Here is a 27,524-nt window from a genome sequence, read left to right as displayed (position 1 = left end):
GAGACTGCAGAAATTTCTGATCAGAAAATTCAGAAATGCAGCAACACCTATCAAAAATTGTAGAAACGCAAAATCACCTTATCAGAAAACGTAAGAAAGTCAGCAAATCAGAAATTGCAGAAGAGATACAACACCTTATCAGAAATTACAGAAATAATCGGAAATTTTGAGTGCAGCACCTAAACAAATTGCAGAAATGTATCTACAACTAGAAAGATTGCAGAAATGCTTTATTTAAAAAATGTTGCAGCAGAAGCACCAGATCGGAAATGGAAAATACACATCAGATTCTAGATATGAAACTCCGTGCATATCCCCAAACTTATCCACAATTAGCTTTTGAAATGAATTGGTGCAACAGCTAATGAAAACCGAGCCCAGTAGATACCAACTACCTTATACATTTCCCAACCTTTAAAAAACTATCAAATCTTTTCAAGTGAAACAATCCACCTACATGAACAGTAAACATCACCTTTAAAATGTAAATGATCATGCCTGAACAAGATCTAAAATGTTGTACTCAGCACGTGGGTTTAATAAACGACAAACTGTCAGCGTTTGAAAGGTAAATAAGTAATAGTAACTAGAATTTTACTTAAGATTTGAAATAAAACGAAGGATAATTAATCAACGCGTAACATAAGGAACTAGATTCTATCAAACCCAAAGAAAACGTGACCAAGAAGCTGTTAACCACTCAAAACTGAACTCCAATTTTTCCAAAAATAAGAATAGAGCTTCTAAATAGATCCTTTTAAAAGTAAGGATATGCTTCAAGAAAAACTAATACTAAGCACAATGCTGACTCCTGATCTACTAACAACCATCATCACATGAAGAGATTCAAAATATAACAAGAACAGACATAGCACCTACAACTAAAACACACTGTATATATTGAACACCATCCAAGATTCAGTAAAAATTTTGATGGACTGGACTGCCTTAAGAAAAAAAAATGTATATGTAACACCATAAGCTGATAAACGAATTACATAACGAAAGTCTGCATTCAAGGTATAAAAAAGCAGCACTGAAACAGAAACTGAACAATACATACAGTAGTTCATGGATTTCTCGTGAAAAACAAAAAAATTACTAAACTTAAGACATAAAACTAAACACTCACAAACTGCCAGTCATCAGCCAAGCAAAAAAAAAATACCTAAATAAAATCCTAGTAAATAATAAAACCATATAAATTCCGAAACCGCATTCACCTTTCAGAGTGTAATTAAGCAAAAGCCGATAATCTTACCGTAAATTCATTGAACAAAATATTTTCAGTCTATCAAACCTCAACGTCATGTCAGACTAACCCCAAGTAAATTAGTCCTCTCAGGAAGAATTAACCACGAGTATATTACTTAATTCTTAAATAATGCGAAGAGCTTTAATTACAAAATTTTGAACTTTGAATCAAGATTCAAGACTTCAAACCGAGTTTCAAGATCTGAAAATATTCCTGAACACAACATACAACCAGTGGTTCGATGGGTTCATTCGAAGAGGGTATTTTGAGGAGGGTAAATGTTACAGCTGGACAGCGATGTGAGAAGCAACCGAAAGATATGGATGAAAAACAGTAAAACTTAAATAACATTCTGCCAGAAACTAAGAAACCAAGTAACCATGAGCACTGAACAGACCCCGAATATGGAAACGTAGTTTGTTTCAAATAGAGCAGTCAAAGCTTAATCTTGTAATAAAAATGCAACACCTTTACATTAAATTCCTAAACACCGCCGTGTGATAAAATTTGTCCATAGAAGAATTTTTTACAATGCTCAAAGACGCCAAATAAGAAATGGTGGAATATGTATTATGACTTCAAATGTCTTTATATCTCAAAGTTTAAATGCGCAAGACTATGTCCTAACAATAATCGATTTTTTAAAATATTTCAAGTCAATGTTTGCCATCAAGTTTTACTCAGGAATATTAAACATCCTTCAGGGAAAATATCTCCAGGTTGTAATAAATTAATAGCAAGAACACCCACTGAATTGGATAAGCTTAATTCCTCTCCTGACAAACCAAATGGACCCACATCTTCAAAACTCAATAGTATTACAATAAGAAAGTCTTAGCTCCTAACCTCTTCTTAGTCAAAATCCTATGCACAACTTCCTTTTACTTTAGATTATAATAGTGCTTTTTAAACAGCTGTTCCCTTTATGAATATCAAAGTAGTTACCGCAACCTTCCTTAACATGTACTTTTTAATCAAAAGACTTTCTTATACAAATCTGAAAAACATGTTCACTTCAGCCTTTGATCTATTTTGTAGAATTTAATACGCAAAAAGGAATGTAAAACCAGAAACACACACATGCTTACAAGACAAATTATTGTCACCATCCAATACTAATCATTCATTCAACACTGTATTGTAACACAGGATCTAAGGATAACAAATCAGTTTAATATTTTCACCTTTTTAAGACACTTGACAATATTTGGCAATATGTTCCAGTTTCTCTTACAGTTTTCCTGCAAATGAAAATAATAAGATTTATAAACTTCAGCTTCTAATTTGAAAATCAGTATTTGATACAAAATACTTCCAGTTCATATCAAGCAAGTAGCAAAATCGAAAAAATTATTTTAATTTACACATAATAAAAGAATGAAGGCTTGGGTGTCATTTAAAAACTATTTTAAAGACTCGAGTCATTACCAATCTGGATGTCAAAGAAATCGCTACCTATCACTTCACCACTAACAATATACCGAAGTTGCATACTTAAGTCACCTTTCTCGTTAGTGCAGTGTGGTTAACATGAGACTAATAACAGGCCAGATTTCTCATACATGACATAGGGTAGCATGCTGTATATAGTTACATAAAAGAAAACTGAAAAGCAGATAAATCTATGTATGTTCACTACCCGTAAAAATTCTGAAAGTTACATTTGCGAAACAAACATCTTACGTAGATAGTTTGCCTCGGAATAAGAGAGCTTTAACATAACTGCCCACAAGCAAACTAATCACATCTCAGGACGTGTGTCTACAGAACCTTCGTCTAAATTTTCCAAGTTAAGCAAGTCAAGCAGAACCCGAACTCATGGCAATCATGGCAACCACTTCTGGTTCACTGTGTACCCAAGAAACACCAAAGAATTCTTCACTGAAATTCCATCGACAGAAAATTCACCAAGTTCTTCGGATGTGGCAAGGTAAACAGCCAAGTCAAGAAAAGCGCAAGGGTGACCTAAGAGCTTTGTTCCATCTCCGGATCTGCACACAGCCAGACAAAACTCCGTAATCACACCTCCATGACCAGGCCCTCTGCTCTGACGGGTGACGTCATCCGACTGGTTGCCCTCTGCAGAAAACTCTCTTCCATCCTTCTAATCAGCAGTTCTTGCTTGAGAGACTTCCTTTACTTCTTTGCAGTTTAACGTTCTTTTTGGAATGATGACTAACTTCCGTACCTAGGTATTGAAAGAAGCAAATGAATTTACAAATAGTACAAACCTAAGTTTTGTACCATTATACCTAACTAAAATTTTGCCAAAATTCTCATTTAACCTCCAGAAGACAAACAAATTTACTTTACACAACGTTAAAACTATTATTTACGACCAAGTATCCGTGTAAGTGCAATATTACTTAGAAGAATAAATTATTCTAACACCTTGCGTGCTATAAATCTTATTTTAGCCAAGAGCTTCGAAAGGACGATAATTGTTAGCAATGCAACGATTAACGAATCACTGCATTTTCCAGACTAAGTGTAACAGTTCGGTGGTAAGCTGTGGCTACAATGAAATACCAAAGACTTGATAATAAAAATATTCCAGCAATGAAATTTGGAATATTAACACTGAAAACAAGGTCATAAACATAAAACTCAATTTTAGAAATGTAGAAAAGTCCTTCAGCTTAACTGTGAATATTAATGCCAAAAACCGAAAGCTTTAAACACAGAATATAATTTTCGATATTGAAAATACTTATGCATTGCAACAGCAAATATTAACGCCACAAACAAAACGTCAAGCAAAAACTTTTGAAAGTTTGTGATAATTTGCCCAAAGCCTAAAAAATGGCAAGTTTCTTTCAGCATATAGCAGTAGATGTCATGTAGAATCTACTAATCAGAGAATTTCTTAAGCATTCAATTTCTATGATACAGTACGAAGTTTAGTTTACCAGGAAGCCAAAATGAGAACTTGGAAAACCTTAGTGCAGGAATCCTCACAGTTTTACAAAATTGTTAAAGCATCAAAATCCTCTATAAGAATCACACACGAAATTATATCTGGAACGCATAATTTAAGCACAAAATTTACCTGAGTTATTAACACCAACAGATGGCAATTAAGAATGTTATAAATCTTGAAGATAATGCTAGATTTAAAAAGTGACTTATGGACTTTTGAATTTGGAAAACTAAGAAACTTTAACCTTCCAAGTTTTACAACAATTCAAGCTGACAGTGACTTAGACTTCAGACCATCGAAAACTACAAGTAAGATCTAATGAATCTATTTCTAAAAACAATTATACTGAGCATTGACTTTATAATACCATTTGCAGTCACTAGGAAAAGAAAACCTGAAGCAAAGCACATTTCCCATTAATTGTAGTGGATAAGCCTAACAAAGGCACTCAAATACCTGACACGAACTAGCATAAACTGAAATTTTTGTGGAATCTTATTTCACATCAGTTTCAATTGTGAATTTTTTCCACTGAAAAATTCTATCGAAACCCAGTAACACGTTTTAAAAACTCTAGGGGCAAGAGCCCGCGCCAGTAGAGGCAGTAACAACGTGTACGAAACAATCAGAACTGAGTTTACCTTTTGCATAAAAAACAGATCTAAATTGAGTTTACATATATGCGAACAGGGATCAATGCTACAAATAAAATTTCATGTGAACGGAGATCAGTGCTACAAAATACATATATTCTGTAATTCAGGTATTTAAAAAAAAAAACCCTGGCCATTTGATATGCAAAACAACGAACTAAATAAAAATTTCTTCAAGTGACTTACCTATTTACATTTTAACCATCACAATATTTCGACAACCACCTGACCACGTTGCTAACCGAGATTGTTGGCTTCGTTAAGATTTCGGGGAAAGAAATCCTGCAGCAATAAAAACAAAGTTGTAAACCACCACTTACGTCAATTTCAATGCACAGTTAAAACAAAAAACCAAGTTAACTTCGGCAAAAGCAGACATTGCACAACCCTTTTTCGTCAGTGACTGGGACCTGAGCATTAAATCACCAGTCAGTGTGCAGCTAGCTTAGTTCTTATCAAGCAAATGAGACAAAGGAAGTTCCTTTCCATTTTTATTCACAGTACTTAAGGTACCTGAAGCTGTTGTTTTAGACTTTGAAATTCATAAAGCGTGAAATATGACTAATAAGCAGCCTTCTTGAATGACTTTCAAGCCTAGCATATTAAATGCTGTTGCATCTGTTAAAAAGCTAATAACTTTCAGTGAACTCTGAGTGCCTGAAATATACTAATATACAAATTTATCTCGAAGATAGTCACGTTCCAGATATAATTCTTACACCCTCAATCACAATACTTAATTTCACTGGCTAAGACAATGTGCTTTTCTTTATACTTCTTTGAAGATTGGCCATGTAAAAATCTTTAGTCAGGGCCTAGGTTAAGAGAAAATCGCTGACGATCATTAAAACAAATATCTAGTTTACTTATTACAAGATAGGCCCACAAACTTAAATAATGCTATTGTAATTCTACCCACTGTGAAAATATTTAGATCCATGGCATCCAGAGCTACGGAATCAAAACTCGCAAACAGCTATGTATATATCATGTTCCCAAAGGCTACCTAAAAATTTCAGTGTTATAGCATTTCTGGCTGAACGAAAAACTTTCAGTAAAAATAGATTACCTATAACGTTTGGATGGTATTTTCACAGGTTCTGTTCGCTAAAGTATGCTTTAACTCATGGTAAAAATCCTCTAACTTCAAGTTATCCATTTTCCCATCTAATTTTACTACACAAGGTCTATATGAGTCGGTAGAAAGTAAGTTTCAAAACTGAGGTTGAAAAAATTCAAATCTCCGGCGATAAAATGTCTTACTTGTCATTTTAACATTTTACCGCTACAATTTGCCCGAGTGCTTTAAGAAAATATTATTGGGAAAATTGAGTTTACCTTCAGCAATACTAAGAAAAGCATATTGTCTCCTAAATAAAGGACTAAAGTTCCTATCCAAATTAACTGCAATAGGAAATAAATACTACGTTGACTTACTCGAAAAATTACAAGTTTTAAATCTAAAAATGTTAAGTTAAAGGATATGGTAATATGGAAAGCACTGAAAATTACTTTAAATGTTTACACTGAATCATTCTAACTTGCAAAGATTTTCTAATTTGCAACAAAACTGCAAAAAGTTCAATTCCGAATTTTTCAAAGCTACATGGTGGTAATATTTAACTATAGTGTTTCATCTTTAAAACTATTGGACAAATGTATCACCTATTGGCTCAAAATACCTTGCTGTCTCAAGTTTGCTTTTGTGAGTTGCTCTTCTCTGATCCGACTTTTGAGAGTTGCTCTTCTCTAATCCAAATTACTGCATTTTGAAACTTGTTTCTCTCAATAATGTGTTTCGTAGATGCAGTTTCGGCACCTGAAACATAATATTTAATTAGAATATAACAAATTAATTATTAGACATTTGGGTTACATAGCAAAATCATTGAATTATACCTATCTGTTAAAAGGTGCACTGAAGTACCCCTTTACTTTGCCATGACAAAAAGTATTTAAATATTTCCATTAATATTAAATTCGAAATATTTCGAGTATTAACAATCACGTTGACATTTACGAAAATCAAGTAAACTTTCCTTAGATTTTACTCCCAGCACTGCAATTCAAAATATAGCTACAAATTGCATGAATTCTACAGATTAGCATTCGTCTTCCTGGAACCTTTTTAAAAACATTAAAACTGCCCAAAGCCAATAATTACTTATTTCTATATAATTTACCGCCTTTCAAAATCGACACATCAGTTATTGTTTATCAGGGAGGACGATAGTGTGTAAAACTAAAAAATGAATAGGATCGTTTAAGTTTGAACCGCCTATGACCCATCCTGTTACGGGCTGCTCTAAGAGCAAGAGCCCGTGCTGGCACAAGGTCAGCTAAATCTAAAACAACGACCCATCCTAGTGAACAGCTGGTTCTCCTTTTGCCATTCAGTTTTTACTCCATCCGCTTAAGTTGGGAGGCTGGTTGGGGTGGGTGGATACATAACATAGGTAAATATTTAGGAATTAAATCATATAACAGTTTATTTTCTGAATGAATCATACCTTTCTATTCTGATAAATTCCCACACCGAAAAACGGTAACGGGAAAAAAGTGCAAGGACAATTATAACCCCGGAGAAAACAGCAAAAATCTGTTGGTGGTGTTGCCCAGCTAGGACAAATTCATTAGGTTGCAAAGACCTGTGAATGGTGCTTGGGGCTCTCTGCAAGGGATACCACCCTCCCTCTGATGAAAATGGGACAAAATGCCTTGTGCTTCGGCAAGCAGAGCAATGACAATATGTGAATAGGGGCACATTTTCACAAACATTTCGTTGGCGGAAGCAAAATACGCACAAGATTCCCTTTCCTAAGGATTTACAAAAAAAGAGCATGAGCATAACAGTTTTTCCTGCATAAGTGAATTGATGGAATGGAATACTGAAACTCAATATTTAAACAGTTCGATATTCTATATAAAAGGGCCTTTAAAAACTTGACAAATCCAAGGTAAGATTCATTAACGGCTTAACACCAATTTTGCCAACTAAATAAAAACAGGAACCACAAGACCCCCCAATGAACTCCCAAGATTTTTTCCAAATGTCAAGAACTGGACAGTTGTTCTGGTGATGACTCCAACTGTCCACCTCCAGTCGTGAACAACGCAGCTCCCTGACTCTGAAGGAAATAAGAACAGCTTTGCTCACTGCCACTCAGCGTTGCTTTCGAGTTCATTCTTTCACAATACTTGACAAAATTCCGGTACTAGTAATTTCTAAAAATTTTACACGAAACTTCAGTACGTTAAAATTCGTTTGTAGTGAACTATCAGCAAAACTAATGTTATCCACTGGATACATTCACCTTTAGGATAAAAATCTTAACTTGAAAGTATATCAATACAACTCTAACGTAAAGCGGATATGAAATGGACACCACGCCGTTTTTACTTGAACTTCCACTTATCAAAAGACAGAGAGTTTCCCAGACTTTCATAACAGGTCCTGGAGTTCCTAAATTTATAGAGGTCTTTAGAATCACCACACATTTTTTTTATCTCAAGAACCTACAAGTCTGAAGCTAGTAACTTCAATCCTAGCCACCTCCACCGAACAAAATATAAAGACGACTACTACGAATCTTTCCACAAACGTTATAGGTCTGGCGTGAGATGTGATATCTTCAAACGTGGGAATGAATGCTGTTCCCAACTCGGTCAGAATGATCTCAACTCGCACGTTAGATTCCAAGAGAACATGGAGTGGAGTTTTTTTCACATACAATCGTGATTGGAATGTTTGCCAGCCACCCTTTTACGACCAAACTGAACTGAAATTGACCTTCCATAAAGCTGATTATTAATAATAACGACTGTGAGAATGGATTTTTTTAGTGCTGAGAATTGCTGTACTATTCCTCGCAAGTTTTTTCGACCGTACCAAGTCCATAACGGTACAGTGACGCACTTCATCGGATAAATATAAATCAACAGCAGTAATTTTGTTAATATATATTAGAAAGCTATGGCTTTTAAAGCAGTGCAGCCTTCACACACTATGGAATATTTTTTTAATTACTAATTCTATACCTCTATTACTGGGCTATAAAACGATCTTACACCACTTAGCCCATAAATTTGTTTTCTGAAAGATAACCTTTTAGTTAAACAATTCAATATACAAATGAAAGGTCTGGCTCCAACAAGACCGTCTTTCTGGCGGCAAGTCTGAGGAAGGATATTTGTAAAAATGAATAAGCCATAATTTATGCAAAAACAGTAATACTATTGACCACTGGCCTGGTATCGCTCGTCATTTTACACTCACTCCATGGTTACTGGAATACTGGAACTTTCCATTAACAATTTTCTCTAAGGTTAGACCCGCTCTTATTCCTTTATTTCTCATAAAACTTGGGGCTGTTACTACTTCCATTTACTAACTGCGTCCCTAGCAAAAAGCCAAGAGTTAAACAAGTCACCTCAAAATACACAAACTTCCCTGGCATTGTTGGTGTGTAAAAATCCTAGAGGACACCACAGCTACCTGGTATACAAGAGCTTAAGCCCTTCAAGGCAATAACTCAATATGTGCTGTGCGGGATATCTTGGCGTATATAAAGTTCTTAGCATTATAGCTATATATCCACGAATTCCCCAGAGCAAGTCACCGGAAAATAGGAAAGTCCTACAGGATACCTCAAATACACAAGTCCCTCCTCGAAAACCTGCAACTCTTAAAGGGTGCGTCAACACGCCAAAGCTTTTGGCGTGGAAGTTACAGATTTACATGATACCTTAACATGACAGCCTCTGGCATGGAGGTCCCAGCCTCTGGCATGGAGGTCCCAGCCTCGCCCTATAACTCCATTCGCCGAAACGCTGAAATCACGCCTCCGAAACCCAGAGAGTTAGATGATGCCAGTCCTGGATATTTATGCGGTATATATATGCGGTATTTACAATTATACATTATAAAATCGGATCATGTCAAGATTAGCGAACCCATTCGCAGCATGGTTCGCTGTTCTTTACAAGAAGATTATTGGGTTCATTATTCTTTACATGGGAATAATCGGGTTCGCTGTTCTGGACATGAACACTTCGGTACCAGACATTTGATCCCCCAGAGGCGAAATACACTTGACCCCCCAGGGGCTAGTACTAAACACGGCGAAACAGTGTAGATGAATTTAGCACTAGCACTCGTGTGGAATTGGATTTCGGACCGGAAAGGGTTGGCCATTCTTTACATTGGGTTCATTGTTCTTGACATGGAGATGTTGGGTTTGCTAATCTTGACATGATCCTAAAAATCTTATGTAAAATACATTGCATTTTGCTGAATTTTTAATATCAAAAACTGTTCAGAAAAAGCCCTAATTTTATAGTAATATATGAATAGCATAGTAGTTAAGGCTCAGATACCAGCCAATTCTCAAGTCTCGAGAACATGGTAAATTTAATTTTACGTAATAAACAAGTCCACAGCCTCGCCTAATACTCGTGAATCACTCGATTTGTATTTGTACGACGCAGTTAAAATGAATGAATTGAAATTCGTCTCGTCGTCCCCTTGCACATTCGACTGCTCCAAATGCAACTAAAACTTTGGCTGTAGCCACGTTGTCCGGTTACCTGGTAATTGTGCACGAATCCGGTATTTTAGACGCCATTTATTGCATGAACTTCGCGAGTGATTTTATAAATTTTTTTTTTTCTAGTCTGAACTGAAAATGTTCAAATGCTCTTAATCTGAATAAAGTATATTTTCCCACTATTTTGAGAGTTTTCTGTCCCCAATTGACAGTAAAAAAAAAAAAAAAAAAACTGGTGCTATGTTATAAAGGCGATGAATCTCTCTCCAAGATTACACACTTTCAAGGGAGCTACCTATAGTCATATAGCGATCTAAGGTGAGACTGTCTCAGTTCCCACTGGATATCCTACCAGCTGATAATCAGTCTCTGGCATAAAGGCTATATATAAATCATACATAGCCCTGGCTAACATCTGAATCATGAGGACATCACCAGAAAAAAATTCCTTACATAAAAGCTAAATAAGTCCTATAGAGTACCTAAGCATGGGCTGCACAAGCGGCTTCGCTTTATTACCCTAGTCATACATGACGAAAACATGGAATCTCTATTCTAGATAGCCTATCACAGACAGTGACCTAGTACGTTTTATAGGATATCACACCCTTTTTTTTAATAATATCCGATAAAAGTTTCATTAAGGAACGTTAGAATTTAAGGTAGATAAATTCCGTTCCGTCTTCAAGTTTTCTGGACTAGACAAAAGCACTCGTACAAATCATGTGCAAACCGGCAACTTGGTAATTCTATACATTAGCTCCGCGCCTGTTTTTATCTTTTCAACTGGTTTTTCCTACACTTTTAGGGGTTCTGATACTGGCGGTGCATCTGTTTGTTGTCGGCCAAATGGAATGTCCCTTCGCCGTGTTTAGTACTGGCCCGGGGGGCGGGGGTGTTGGGTACCCATATGTTAACAAGTTGCACATGCCGGACGGGATATAAACCGTTCCAAACAGACGTCCAGTGCTGTCTTGCGAAGATCGCGTATGGAAACCCCTTGTTGGATGGACTTCACGGGTTAATTACAGATTAATTACACTCGAGCGCCAAAAATTCAAGGTAAATTCATAATTGGCAACCAAAAAACTGTAGAAAAGGTTAAGTTAGAAGGCAGTCGCCGCCGCGGAGCTACTATATAGCTCTACCCGGCAGCATTTCCACATGCATCCAACTATCAGTTGCCTATCCTTAAAATAGTAGCCACTATATCTCCATCGAAACATTATCCTCAATATTTTGTTTTTGCCGTTAAATTGTGCAGGAATAAACGTTACTCAGCATCCACTTTTAATTATTCTCATATCAACCTCAGAGTTACAAAGTTGGTGTACTGATAAAGATTGGTCACAAAAAAAAATTTACAGTTAGCGACAACTACATTCAGACAGTCATTTGGATCTCCCAAAAAACCGGTCAACAGCCTTTTCCTTCATGTCTGTTTTCAGTCACTATAATAAGAGGATACAGACAAAATTGGCAACAGGCAATACCTTCAGGATGAAATGCTGCCGGAAATAACATTACCTAGATCGTTCCAGGTGAAATTCCTTTCAGGGTTACCACCAAATGGCTTGAAGTAACTTCGCTCGGAGCGCCAACTCCCAGCAAAGAGCGAAAACCGGAATGCCACAGTTTAATTGAAACCTGACTGTACCAGCATTGCATTATATTCCTTCAAACACAACTCCCTTTACCGTACTCATATCGATACATAAGGTAAAACCTTTGAGAAGTTACAGATCAACAGAACTTTCCTTGTACGAGTGTCTCAAATAACTCACCATTAAAAACAAATGGAACCATTGACATCTGGCTCAATAAAGGTTTCGAGATCCACGTAAATACCAGGTTATCCTTCGCTCCCTCAATGATTTCTAAAATGCACCTCAAGCCCCAGCATAAAAACTTACTTGCAACTACCGCCAGAAGCAATTTTTGCAACCTCACAGAACGACGTCCCAAGACCATCTAAGCAGAGCGACGCGGCTAGGCTCTAGACTCTAGAGGTCTCTGCAAGCGACAAAGAATCCTCTTGACCAATCAGAAACTTCCACCGTGACAAACGGCGTCGAGACTTTGCATTGTTTTCTCTTTCTGGCTGAAAGGAAAACCGGGCTCAGAATCTACATATTTTGCGTTATTTAAAACAAGAATTAATTTTGAGGATCTCACAAGGCCCTATAAAATCGTTAACAGTTTAGATTAACCGAATGAAAGCAAATAAACTGAAAATAATTCATAATTGACGAAGATGTGAAAACAAAAAATTTTAAATATAGACAAATTAGGTAACGTAATCTTGCAGCAATAAATGGATGTGCAAGGATGTTAATGATATAAGATTTATCATCTTGATTATATACGAATCTTGTTCATCATTGTATGTGGCATCTTTGCTTAATAGCAGACGTCTAAAATGCAATTATTATTCTCCATAATAAATCTAATTTAAAGAAGTGGTTAAATACCAGCAAAATTGTCTCCCTCGAGTCTTATATTCTTTAATACAAAGACCAAATGCCCTGTGTAATCCAGGCTCGAAGACAAACTCCATTTGAAAGGGTAGTCATGAATTTCATCACTAACCTCCACACTACCAGTAGAGGTAGTAAAATATTGGTGTGCATAGATGCACTCGCTAGATACATAGAGCCGAGACCAATAACAGTAAAAGAATACAAAATATTGAGTAAAAAAGCCACAATAATATAATTGATAAAATTGTATATTTTAAGACACAAATATACAAAAAAGGGGATAAAAACGAGGAGCTTTCGACCGTTTGCCTGTGGTCCTCTTCAGCCAGCTGAAGGACCGTTGCACAAACATCAGCTCATTTTATCCCACTTTGTATATTTTGTGTCTTTCATCAATTTATCAATGTAGTGCAACTCATTATTTTCGATCACAATATAGTGATGCTCACAATTAATACAAAATATTCAGTTGCCCTCTTTAACAAAATATTTTGTAGACATTCTGCCCCACAACTAATAATATCTGATAATGGTACAGAGGTCAATAAATTTGTGATATATTCAATGTAGAACAGGTAACCATACAACCATATCATCCAGCTATATATTTATATGCATATATAATGTATGTAAGTATATATGTATGCACGCAAAATTTTACTTCAAGCCATCATTGTGTTTTGGACTTAAAAATATCATTTCCCAATGCTTTATTATGTAAGCTTTGAATGTTCCTGGCGTTCATTTCTCTAGCCAGAAACCTTACCAACCCTATTTAAACTATAGTCTTTTTTTTTTTTCTTATCTGTCCACCCGCCTGTGGTGATCGCGCATGGTAACACTGCGTCCGGTAAATAGTTACGCTTTTATGTGTAAGTTTTATGTAAATAAAAGGATATCTGGGTGTACATTTGCAACTGAAAAGTGTTTTAATAATTTACTGTATGCGAATTGTTATTATTGTTGAATGTGAGGTGCCTTTTCGGGGTGGCGAATGGAACAGCCAGAGGCAGTATTCGTTTTTCATCATTCATTCTCGAGACAGTTTTCCAGCCAAGACTATTAGCGTGGTAATCCCTTAATCAAAGGAGCCTTCCGTTTGTTTACATATTCATTTATTAATAACATGAAACCTAGCACTGATACGTCTTTTTAACATAATTGTAATGTTAAATAAAGGGAGTAGCTACAAATTTGTTTCAGTCAACTACGAGAAATGAGGAATTACCATAGAATCATGCAGCAGCAGCAGACGCTTTTATGTAATAAAATCGTTAATTGTTTTTCCTTATAACTAGGCTCGTCATAAAGATATTGTCAGCATTGTATGATTACCACCCTAATATTCTTGGCTGAAAAACGGTCTCGAGAAAGAATGATGAAAAACGAATACTTCCCCATAAAAATGAAGTGGCGAACAGATGTTTTATCAATCGAGTGATATGCGTAAGTTGCATTACGGTCCTGGAGGAGGGAGGGAAAGAGGGGGACGGGATTGCACACTCCACCCGTATCTGGCTACAACGCACTTTATAAAAATTAAAAGTATATACTGATATACTTACGTGTAATGAAGTAACACGTAGCTTAGTAGCAGAGTAGGTGTGGTCCAATAAAGTTGACCTCTTGCCGTAGTGAACAGCAAGAGAAGCAATTTTCCCGCCACTGCGTATGGCTGTTCCATTCGCCACCCCGAACAGGCACCTTACATTCAACAATAATAACAATATCCTATTTCGAATATTAACGGTGTTATTCGCATACAGTAAATTATTAAAACACTTTTCAGTTGCAACAGTACACCCAGATATAATTTTATTTACATAAAACTTACACATAGCGTAACTATTTAAAGCCCCGGCCACAGTGTTACCATGCGCAAGCACCACAGGCTGGTGGACAGATGGAAAAAAACTGAGTGTAGTCTATGTGGTATGAGGTCCTTACCCTGTTCTTGATATTAGTTTGAAAAACATTCCATAAGATTACTTAATCTTGAATAAGAACTATCAATAGGATTAATCAATAGGATTAACGTCCTTGTATATCACTTACTGTATTTTATGTTTCCCCAAAATCTAAAACCACGCTCTAACAGCGTGGTCCCTGAATCGTTAGTAAGAGTTGGGGCCACTATCTCTAAAGTATACCTTAGTTTTACCAGACCACTGAGCTGATTAACAGCTCTCCTAGGGCTGGCCCGAAGGATTAGACTTATTTTACGTGGCTAAGAACCAATTGGTTACTTAAACTAGTCATTATCTCACGAAACGGATGTCTAGCGTTTAAAGCATAGATTAAAATATGGGAAATGATATTTTAAAGTCCAAAATACTATCATAATTTTATATAAAAGAATATTAATACATATATATATATATATATATATATATATATATATATATATATATATATATATGGTAGAACTACATAGTAGCTCCACGGCGGCGACTGCCTTCTAACAACTTTTTCTACAGTTTCTTCGTTGCTAATTATGAATTTACCTTTAATTTTTGGCGCTCGAGTGTAATTAATCTGTAATTAACCCGTGAAGTCCATCCAATAAGGGGTTTCCATACGCGATCTTCACAAGACAGAGCACGGGTACGTCTGTTTCGAACGGTTCATATCCCGTCCGGCAAGTGCAATAACTTGTTAACGTATGGGTACTCCCCGGGCCAGTACTAAACACGGCGAAGGGACATTCCATTTGGCCGAAAACAAACAGATGCCCGCCAGTATCAGAACCCCTAAAATGTAGAAAATGTTGAAAAGGTAAAACAGGCGCGGAGCTAATATATAGAATTACCTTTTATTATATATATATAATATATATATATATATATATATATATATATATATATATATATATATATATATATATATATATATATATATCACACAGTAAATATAATCATGTAATTATACTAAGTTGAAAAAACACTTGTACAGAATTAATCGTTTTGACCCAAAATAAAATTATTTGTTGCGCATCAATATTAGCGAAGTCTTCCGTTTTCTATTATGTCGGTACTCTTGCTTCAAAGAAAACTTTAGTTTTGAGAAGGTAACTAATGTAAAATATCCGGTATAACTCGTAACAGGAGATAAGAAAATTTGATGGTCGGTGATCGACGAAGCTGTCATATACTCTCACAAAATTATCTACATATCTACAAAAGAATTTTTTCAACTATAATTCTATCATGCTTTTTTATTTAAACATTAAACTGTCATAAAATAACAAAATAAGTAAACAATTTTTGGCGCCTCACATTAGCATATCAAAATGTCGATAATTCATTGAGACCATTTGATACATCATATATGATTCTTTTCCCTAAAATATGGTCTAAAAACTGAATTATGGCCAGCAATGAAACAAACAGTGATAGTAAAATGCTTTATAAATCCTAAGGTGTGTACCACCTGCAGCATGACTTGCATTGTTACTTGTTCTTTGCAAACCTCAAGCTGGACCCATCTGCATTCCTCTCTACCTTTTACTTTTCATCTGTTCCTTGACGTATGTACAAAACATGTCTCAGTTGACTGGTCACTTTATTTTATAAATGTATAACACCATAATCTCAAGATAATGTGGGGAATGAATTTTAACGAATTACTTCTGCAATCGCCATCACAATAAATCTATATCTATTGGCGATTAGTACATCATTTTTACATTAAAAGAACTGAATCATATTTGTCACTCACTATTCATAAAGTTAAGATATACAAAATGCTAACTAAAACGTGAAAATCCGTAACCCACCGAAAGTTCACTTTACCATAATGTTACGAGTACATACAGTAAATTTTAAAAAATTGTTCTTTCACCCCAGTTCTCTATTTTATTGACAACTAATTTAATGTTTTGCCAATGTACTTGGTACAGTACTATTATCATATAATGAGCATTTTCTTTTGCAACAGACACATCTCTTCCTGTAAGACCAGTTCCCTTTTTAGTTGCACTATGAAATAATTGTTAGGATAGCGGGTATAGCAAGATGGAAGAAAGATAATTTGAATGGAGGTACAGTAAAAGGAACGAAAGGGGTTGTAACTAGGGGCCGAAGGGACGCTGCAAAGAACTTTAGTAATACCTACAGTGCAGTTCGTTAGGTGCACTGACGGAGCTACCCTCCTACGGGGCAGAATTAAGAGTACAGGGTTAGTCCGTCCCGGCGATACTGTGTATGTTTGTGACGTAGGCAGGATACTTGGACGCTTACCATAGAAGAGCCAGGAAAACAAGGATATTAAGGGTCGCTATAGCAAATGATTGACGACACATTCTCTCTCACTTTCACGACTTTAGATGAGATTTGCCCCCGTTAATCTCAACATTCTAAGATCGCTAAGGTGGGGCCAGGAAAAGAATACAGAGCTGCCAGATCTATTAATCCCTTTAAATCTCACCCTCGAGGTTAATCCCTTGTTCATGGCTTTGCCTGAAATCCGTCATTTAATGTACTTCGTTTTCTAAAGAAATAGCGTTGAGTAAATTTTGGTTGTTCTCAACGATTTTTTTGTGCTTAATGAAATAATAATCATAGTTCTTATAATAATATCATAACGTGTTTAATGCAATAACACTTTAAAATTTGTGAGGGTGGTTCGGTAGGAATAGCTTTTCAAGCCATTTGATTATTATCCGTATTCTATTTTAGTAGTTATTTTATGGTTACTTGATTAGATTTTCTCAGTGCCTTATCATTTATGATGGAAAAATAATTTACCATTAATTACACAGCCCCTTCTTGTTTCTGAGACTCCCTGGCTGCTTGAGGTGACCACCGTTGTTCTTGATCGAGCTGGCCTTTCATGTACCCTCGCTGACCACGTGTCAGGAAATTGAGGTTTGGCATGGCGGCCAAAAATCATGCCATATTTCTTTGTTTTTATGAATATAAAGGAGGTTTGTACGGAATATGTGTGAAGTCAAATATGTTTTCTTTGTTACCTTTAAATGAATAACATTTTTTATTTCGTTTGAGCAGGCTCTAACTAGGCAAAATTTTTAATCGTTACAATAAGACGTTCGACACCGCATGAATTCCTTACTCGCTCCATCCTAACTATCTTACAAAAGGTAAACGAACGATAGTGTCAGGGCTTTGTGTGAAAAGTTGCCCGGTCAGCTTGTATTTACTCTTCATAAAAATGCCGGTTACTTGTGCTATAACATCTGCTCTCTTAGCAACAGCATACTCTATCTTCCAATAATCCGGTAAGATAGTTCAAGTCAAGGGATCCCATAATGTCTGCTCTCAGTAGCACCTAATTACTTTAAATAAATTTTTGAAGTGAACCAAAACGTCTGCGCTTAGGAACTGCATACTTTAAATATGTTCTCGAAGGAATACGGCTTCTGCTCTCAGCAACCGCGCCCTTCAGAATCGATAAGGGGATCAAATAACGTTTCTTTTTTTAGTTTTTGTACACTTCATCCTCCTTGATTGCTAAAGGTACGAACAAAACAGTATAAATCTTGCCTACAAAAGTACAAAGGTACTCTTAAATAAAAATAGTGTCAGTTCCGCAGGTCTGAATATTTTGAAGCATATAGTAGTCCCAAAATACAAGTTATTCTGACCCTGTTCAGACATTTTGTATCCGAGGCAACCCAAATTCAGATCATCTACGGAACCGACATTTTTAGTCGAAGGTACTCCCAGCAGTAGGTAGCCCTGTCAAACAGCATTGGCAATTTTCTACCCAAAGGCACTCTCAAAATACAAAACTTGTCCATTTCAGATCTATCATTTTGTAAACATTCAAGAATGTAACAACTAGCGTACAATAATCCCTAAAAACCAACTGAAAAAGCAACAATTTATGAGTATCAAATATGAATACAGTTGTATTACTAATAACACTTGAGAGAATTAGAGATTCCTAATAACCTGGAAGATCATTTTAGAATTTGCTAGACCTAGGCTATTTTTTTTATTTCGGAAAAATTGATTGGAGGAAAATAAGTCTACAGTAGTGCAATAGTTAAATATATCAATGTTCCTGTATCTAAGATATAACATATGATATAACATAAAAAGAGAGTAACAAAACTTTCACGTGTTATCAGATGAGCAAGTCCGCCACAAGGAGGCGAAAATGAAAAACTAAGCACCGAGTACTTTCGCATAATAGCTACACATCTTCAAGTTACACTGCGTACCTTGAAAAAGGTAACAGTTACACAAAAGCATTCGGTCCTTAGTTTTATTTTTCTGCTTTTGGCAAACCTGCAAACATATAACATATGAAATAAGACCACTTTCAGAAAGTGACTTGAGAAAAATCTCTTACAAAATCGTTGTGAAGACCAAAACAAGTAAAATTCCATTCAATATAAAAAGAATATTCTAAAATATTTATCTGTCAAAATTTAATGGAATTGATCAAATTGCAATAACGTAACAAAACAACTTTGACAGTTAATCAAGGCCACAATATAAAATGAAAGAGAGTTCTCGTGTCTAATTTATAACTGCAGAAATAAGAATTTAATCAACAGCCACATAAAACTGCAAGGCACATTACTTGAAGAGCATACAGTGAGTTGCAGTATCGCATACCAGAAATCAGGTTTGGGTCTAAATTGAACAAATAGTATAATGAGAATTTCGTTAACCCGTGGGGATGTACAGTACTACCTTGCACTTTTACCTCGTGCCGCCCATAGCCGAATTATTGCGTCCTCCCTTTTACCTCATCAATTCTTTTGGGTCTCCCCACATACCTCTCCAACGCAATAAAATATCATACTCAGATTTACAACTTCATAAAAATCTTTTGGACATTCCCTATGATCAAAAGACGTGGCTTAGTGGCCTGGTCAGTTTCATAACATTGCAGCCTCAAGAAACTGTACATAATGAATATTCTGAACGATGCATCAGATACACGACCAGTTTAGTGAAACACCGCAAAAATTACATTAAGTCAAAATCAAATAATGCAACGTGCGTGTATCCAAAATTTTCTCTTTGCCCCTACAATGGGAGCTAGAGCCCCATTGAAGCCCTTTGGCACAAATGCACAATACTGTGAAGCAAACGGGCAGACGTTGAAGTCGGTGATAAAAAGACTAAAATCTTCATCTTACACAGATGAGAAAATTAAGATCTGATGTCTACAAACTAATTGCACGTCTAAGTACTATTTCACTGTTCTCGGTCATTCGAATTAGCTTAAGCTGAGTCAGGCCGCAGAGTCCTTACTGTCCAACCTCTACCAGTGATCAAAATGCTATTTTTGTACCTATAACACTTGTTAAAACTCAAATGAGTCTCCTGATTGCCAGTAACCATTGTCTATATTCAATTCAAAGAATAACTTTCAAAAAGTTTAGAACTAAATATTATGTATCTGAGAACCTGTCAAAATGAAAGCCTTTAATGCACGACCACTAAAATTATTAAAAAAATCCTTTGCATTGCAATTAGATGGGTTTACGTTCATTGTGTGGAAGTTCATAGGATTTAAATGAGACGTGGTGAACATTCAGAATACTTGAATTTCGATAAAACTTTGATTCGGAGAGCTAGGTAGGAAGAAATGGCTGAAGGGAAAAGCTAGAAACCAATAGACGAAAAGGATGCAGCAGCACTGTAGAAACAAACCCTCAATGCAACCTACAAAATTCCACGCAAGGCAGGAGCCTCTATGGGAAGTAAAGTTGACCTTTTCAATTCCCCTTCACTCAGAGCCTAGCAAATTCTCTTTTTTTCAGTAAGCAAAGGTCTGTCCTTTTAAACTTTCCACGCTCAGCAGAAGACCCAACAGCACTTATCTATCCTCGCATTTTTTGAAGGTCCTTCTATCGACTAACTTGACCTGTTAAGCGGGCCCGTTTTTGTTGTATATTTAGCTTTCTCAAATAATTTTCAATGTAATACAGGTATTTAACAAGTTTTTTCTTATCTCCAGTTTTAACATTCTTATTCTTATGTCAGCTAGGTATTCTCAGGTACCTACAAAACCCACTATCTACAAAACTATGAGCATTATCCCATTTTCGTAACATGGTTTACCTGTAACTGACCTTTTAACTGTTTAGTTATAACTCTGATATATATGTACCTAAAACGGTATGACTGTAATTATTAATTTCATCCTTTCATTTTCTTACATAATTGAAATTTTTAATGGAAACTTTCTACCAATCTAATGGTCTTACGGGCTTTGTAAGAAATACTCGCTCATTTTGATTGATGATCGTTAAAGTCCAACGTAAAAGCAGTTTAGAGCACACTGGGCAATTAAAAAAATATATAGTATGGTCTTGAAGAATCTCAGTTTACCTCAAAAAAAAAAAAACTGCGTAAGTTTACCGTAAATAGGTGATTTCAACAACAAAGGCTGACAGGAATTTATGATGGATGGTTATATAAGTTCTAAGCTAATCTCTGTTTAATTCCATATTTTGTAACTATACAAAAACAATGGAAATTAACAGAATTCTGTTGCTGTTTACAGTCTTCACAGAACCTTACTATTACGATGTGAGGGGAAACTTTTATATCGCAAACTTACGTAAAGCTTCGCGCAAACCGAGACCATTAACCAGGCTTATCATGATTACCATATGCGAACAGTGTCCGGGAAAAAATTTGCAGTAATCTTAAAGTAAATTCATGGGAAAGTAACTGTTGGTAACTATCAGTTTTACATAAAATAACTGTCTGAAAATTACTGATAGTTCTAACAAGAAGTCTGCATTCATTTCCATTTGAAATACAGTACTTGCTAGGCAGGCCCCAACTGAAATAAACGCTACGCATGAAGCAAAACGGGCACACGAGTCCCCAAAATTCCGAGTTTTCTACATCAGTTCTTAGAATAGAAGCCACTAAGATCTCTTGACCGTATTTATATTTATTTTACCAAAAGGCATATTACGTTCAAATACCTGATGTAAAAATATCCATCATTCAATATTATACTTCCCAACAGTGCCTTGATCATTATTTCAAAACTTTTAACAACTTACTTGGTACAGTTTACCATAAAAATCATTCAGTTTACAATTGTAGCTTTCCATCAAGTGTTTTGTAGGTCTGCGCATGAAAATATTGAATTAATTGAGTAAAGGATGGCATTGTATTCTTGCCGCCAAAGGCGAGACACTGACGCCATAAGGCCCCATTATAAAGAAAATGCTTATTGGTACCTTATGATTGAAGAGATTCGCTTCAAATTTTTACCACTTATTACACAACGAATACTGAAAAAATACAAGAAGTGAAATAAAGACATTCGACCTCCAAGTTCATATATTTCGCAGTTAAAAAAACGATGTCATTTTTCAAAAAATATGCCAAAAAAAATGGACAAAAAAATGGACAAAAAAAAATTTCATTACACGCTGTAAAACTTTAATTGAATTTGTTTCAGTCTTCTTGGAGATCTATGAATTTAGTTTTTAAAAAGTAAGTTTTCAGAAAACAGCAAAACAAAACAAAAATTTTTAGACGTTAAAGTCCCCTGAGACAATCTTGAGCGAGTCATCCCTATAGCATTGTAACCTGTTTTCTATGATGTGTCTCATAAAGAAAATGGAATATTTTAGTGGGTGACAAGTATTTTTGTACCTATGTTTTTGACAATATTTTATTTTTTTTACAATTTGTCGTTCACAGCGATAAAAAATTGTAAATAAACCAATATAAACATTTTTTGAGTAATATAGCTTCAATATATGTTTATGTACTCATAAAACAGACCACAACAGTATATAACTCACTTCAAACTATCCAGACTTAGAATCAAAGACTTTTTGGCAAGTTATTTTACAATTAGTCGTTCACAGAGCCATACAAGAGATGAAAAAAATTGTCAATAAATCAATCAAATTTTTTTAGCAATGCCGCTTCAGGATGTTTATTTACACAAAACAGTCCAAAACTGTTAATAACTCAAATTCGATACTACCTCGAAATTCGGCGGTCGGCGTCCCCCTTAATCCAGTTGTCTTGAAATACTAGACTGGAAGACATTCCGTGTGAATGATTTGCAAGGGGGACATAACAGTTATTCTGCATTCATGAAACTAAGATTACTGAAATTCAATATTTAAACAAGAGTTCGATTAAACTTTAGGTTGTTCTATATAAAAGTAACTTGAGAGATCCAAGGTAAGATTCATTAAAAACTGATGACAGATTTTGCCACCTAAATAACGACAGGAACCACAAGACCCCCCAGTGAACCCTATGACTGTCTCCAAATGTCAAGAACTGGACAAAGTTTTTCTGGTGAATGCCTAATGTCCACCTCACCATGAACAACGCAGCTCCCTGAATCCGAAGGCATTAAGAACAGCTTTGCTCCCAAACTTTCAGCATTGCCCTCGAGCTGTAAAAATTCCGGTACTAGTTTTTCATATCTTATGTGAAACTTCAGTAAGCTAAATGTCGTTGATAGTGAATTTACCAACAAAATTATTATCCACTGGATATATCTACCTTTACGAACACTTGAAAGCGTAGCAAAACAACTCTACCCTAAGTGGATGTTATACTGACACCAAAAAATCTTTACTTAAATTTCCACGTATCAAAAAACAGTTTCCCTGACCTTCATAACTGGTTCAGGATTTCGTAAATTTATAGAGGCATTTAGTCACCACCCAGTTTTTGTCTGAAACTAGTAATTTCGACCGCTAACCCTTCCCGCATAACAAAATTTACATATGTAAAAAACTCAAGAACTAAGCACAAACCTTACAAGTCTGGTGTGATACCTTTGAATGGGGTAAAACGATAAACGAGTCAAACTAAAGCTGTTCCAGCCCGGTAAAAATGGTACTTACTCTCACGTTAAATTACAAGAGAATATGGATTGGAGATTTTTGTCACCGAAGCACGCGTGATTGGAATGTTTGCCTGGTAACCTTTTACGATCAGACCTAACTGAAATTGACTTTCTATAAAAAAGTTGATTATTAATGATAATGACAGTAAAGAGAATGAATTTTTAAGTAATAAGAATTGCTTCACTATTGCTCAAAAGCTTTGTTCGATCATACTTGCAAGTCCATAACGGTGCACTGACGCACTTCATCGGATTAATGTAGATCAACACTAATGTTTCTGTTAGGATAAATTTTAAAGCAGAAGCCTTCATCCGCCAATACGGGCTCATGAAACTAAGGGATAAAATCAGGCATAAGTCAAATTATGTCAATTATATATCGACTACTGAAATCATTTTATTCAAATACCAATGCTATACCTCTATCATTAGGCTATGAAACGATCATACCACATAACAGGGAAATTCATTTTCTCTCAAAAACAAGCCACAATTAATTTCTCAAAAAAACCAATCGTTTCAAACACAATTCAGTTTACAAATAAAAGGATTGGTTGCCAACAAGACTGCCTTTCTGGCTGCGAGACTGAGGAAAGAAGCATTTTTCAAATTTAGTACGCCATCGTTTATGCAAAAACAGCAATATGATAACTACAGGCATACTGTCGCTCGCCAGCTTATACTTACACCATTTTAGGGCTAGACCCACTCTTTAAAATTTGGGTCTGTTATTACCTCCTACAAAAACAGCCAGGGGTCATACCAATCACCCGAAAAACACAAAACTCACGACCATAATTGGTGTGTGCAAAAGTCTTAGAGGACACTACAAATACTTGGAACAAGAGCTTAAGCCCTTCAAAACTTCAAAGTAGACGAGCCTGTAACAATACCTTTAACATATGCAAAGTGGGATGTCTTGGCATATATAAAATCCTTGGCATAATAGATGTAAATTCGCAAGTTCCTCAAGACAGGTCATCGATAAAGCTGCAAATCCTAAAGGATACCTCTACTTCACAAGTTCTTGCCTGGAAACCGGTAAATCTTATAGAGTACCTTAACACAAACATTTTTGTTGTAAGACTTGTAAGGCCTACAGGATAATTTTGCATATATTATCGTTCCTAGTATAAGATGCAAATCCTACGGCATACCTTAATATAGGCAGCCTCTGACACGGAGGTTCTCGGGACTCCCCGAATCGTCCTACAACACTTTCCCCCGAAACTCTGAAATCACACTCCCGAAACCCACTAAGACTCAGTTACTGCAGTTCTGGATAGTGGATAAATACACCTTTTTAAATTTATACAATACTGAATGTTACGTAAAATACATTATTTTTTGTTACAGTTTTAAATGCAGTTATCAAAAGCTGTTCAGAAAGGTCTTATTTTTTTTAATCAGTAACAGTGATTGATTAAGGATCAGTCTAAGTAACACTCGCCAGTTTTCAAGTCAAGATCATTGTAAATTTCACTTTACGTAACACTGCTCACAGCCTGCGCATTAATACTCCTGAATCACTAGGTTTGCATTCGTATAACTTCAGTTGAAATGAACGAAATGAAATTTGTGTTTCTAGTCCCTTTGAAAATTTGACGGCTCGGAACTGAAGCTGAAACTTTGGCTGTAGCCACGTTCACTGGTTACCCGGTAGTTGTACACGGGTCAAGCATTTTAGATGCCACACATTGCTTGAACTTCCTCGTGAGTGATTTTATCAAATATAATCCAAATAATGTTCATATGTTCTCAGCCTGAGCTGAAAATGTTCGCATGTTATAGACTTTAATACAGTATTCTTACCGTTTGACAACTTTTTCTATCAGGTAACATTGGAATCCTGCATAAACTGTTTAAAACAGAACCTAAAAACATTTGTAAATTTACATTTTAAAGGTCTACAAACCCTACGTTAAAGATTACATGCCAGGAAACTAAAAATGTTATTGTGTTAAATAGGTGGTGTTTCTTTCCAAAATTACACTTTCGGGGAAGCTATCCCTAGTCATCTAGTGACCTCTGCCGAGACCTCAATTCCTAGTGGATACCCTAGTGGGTCCTACCCTACCCTTTATTCAGTCCCTGGCATTAAAGCTATAAATCATACATACCCTGACATACATTTTATGACCTTGTTAACATCTATATCATAAAGGATCTCGCCATAAACAAAATTCCTTTTCATTAAAGCTATATTAATCTCGTAGGTATATGTTATACTAATAGCTTTGCCATAACACCCAAATACACATACACTTATATGGAATCGATAATGCTACAATGGAGCTCCGAGGCTTATATGCACCCTTTTCCATATTGTTCAAGCAACAAAATTCTATTAATAAACGATATCTCCGTAACGAACTTTTTTGTAGAATTACCATGGAATCCGTTGTATAGGGTAACCTGTAGTACAGACAGCGGCCTGACTGTAAATTGTACGAGAAATCACATCCTTTTTTATCATACAGGAATGGAATATAGAGTTTAGGCCACAAGCCAAGCACTGGGACCTATGAGGTCATTCAGCGCTGGAAAGGAAATTGAGAGCAGGTAGGTTTGAAAGGTGTAAGAGGAGGAAAACCTCGCAATTGCACTGTGAAATAATTGTTAGGAGTGGGTGGATAGCAAGATGGAAGAAAAAAAGTATGAAGGTAGGTACAGTAAAAGGAATGAAAGGAGTTACCGCTAGGGGACTAAGGGACGCTGCAAAGAACCTTCAGTTATGCTTACAGTGCGCCACGTGAGGTGCACTGGCGGCACTGACCCCTCACGGGGTTTTATTCATATAAGAATACCAGTTCCTGTAAGGTAGACAAACTCCGCTTAACGTACTTAAGTGTAGTAAACTGGATAAAAGCAAACAAGGTGCAATCCGCTAATCAAGTGCCCATCCTTACAATCTTTAAGCCACAAAATTTATTGCTACCAAAACCTTATTAACAATATTTTGCCGTTAGATTACAAAGACCTGACTTAATGGTCTTTATGTATCCACACGAAATTATTCTCGGATTAACCTCAGGGTTACAGATAAGTTTGTGTTCTAATGAAGATAGGTCAACTTCCTTTTTCCTTCAAAGTTTGATTTGGACTTTTACATTACTTATCACTGCCGTCCCTTAACAAAGAAAGGAACCAAACGAAATTCGCCTATGGCTTAACTGAAAATGCTGCCGGAAATGACGTTAACTAGATCATTGCAGGTTAAATTCATTGCAAGAATTCAGTTTTGATAAATTTTTTTACCAGATTACCACTTAATAGCCTGAAAAACAATGTCACCAGTTTTTACTTAAACTTATCCTGTACGAACTTGCTAAATAATTGCTCCATACATAACCCATTGTACTGTACTCATAATGGTAAATTAGGCAAAACCTTCGGGAGCCTATAAATCACCAGAACTTTTCTTGGACGAAATTTCTAAATAACACACCATTAAAAATTACGATCATCGATAGATATCACTATAAATGTTCCGTGAGAACTGCGCTTCTTCACTGATACATAAAATATACCTTAAACCTTAGTTTTAAAACTTACTTGTAACTACCGGCAGAAGAAATTTTAACAAGTACACAGCACGACATCCCTAGACCTTCTAAACAGAGCTGCACGGTTGAACTCTAGAGGTCTCTGCATGCGACTAAGAATTCTCTTGAGTCTTGACCAGCCAGAAACTTCCACCTCAACAAGCGACGTCGAAACTTTGTATTATATTTGTTTTTCTTACTGGCAGATTAGAATAAGATAGGAAGAGCTCGGATTAGAAATTAATTTCCTGGAGTAACAATTACTGTAGGGAAAGCATCGAAGAAGGCCCAAGAAAGAAGA

The 27,524-nt window shown here is 35.9% G+C and overlaps 1 long non-coding RNA gene across 1 annotated transcript; it reads right to left on the bottom strand.

The window, feature by feature from the left end:
- Positions 1-373: 373 nt before the first annotated feature.
- Positions 374-27,524, bottom strand: LOC136834328 (uncharacterized). The gene is made up of 5 exons (XR_010851743.1): positions 27,234-27,524; positions 12,288-12,475; positions 6,511-6,647; positions 5,015-5,110; positions 374-3,443 (listed from the first exon to the last, which is right to left on the bottom strand). It is a non-coding gene; the product is annotated as an uncharacterized lncRNA (long non-coding RNA).

The sequence above is a fragment of the Macrobrachium rosenbergii genome, chromosome 53 (genome assembly GCF_040412425.1).
Source record: "Macrobrachium rosenbergii isolate ZJJX-2024 chromosome 53, ASM4041242v1, whole genome shotgun sequence".
NCBI classification, from domain to species: domain Eukaryota; kingdom Metazoa; phylum Arthropoda; class Malacostraca; order Decapoda; family Palaemonidae; genus Macrobrachium; species Macrobrachium rosenbergii.
Note: the sequence above shows the minus strand (reverse complement) of the source record. Positions and strands in the feature narration are given on the sequence as shown.